This window comes from Octopus bimaculoides, chromosome 3, assembly GCF_001194135.2.
Source record: "Octopus bimaculoides isolate UCB-OBI-ISO-001 chromosome 3, ASM119413v2, whole genome shotgun sequence".
Lineage (NCBI taxonomy): Eukaryota > Metazoa > Mollusca > Cephalopoda > Octopoda > Octopodidae > Octopus > Octopus bimaculoides.
In genome coordinates, this window is record NC_068983.1 from 11,490,435 (window position 1) to 11,490,672 (window position 238).

Below are 238 nucleotides of genomic sequence, written 5' to 3' on the forward strand. Positions count from 1 at the left end.
ACATAATATGAGTTCTGTAGCATATATATATCTATATATACACACGTGTTTTTTTTTTTACATATGTATGTTTACATATGTATGTATACATATATATAAACATATATATATTACAAAATATATATATATATGTATAAATTATATAATATACATATATAATATAATATAATACATGTGTAACACCATACATTATGTGCAATATATGTATATATATATATATATATATATATATATATAT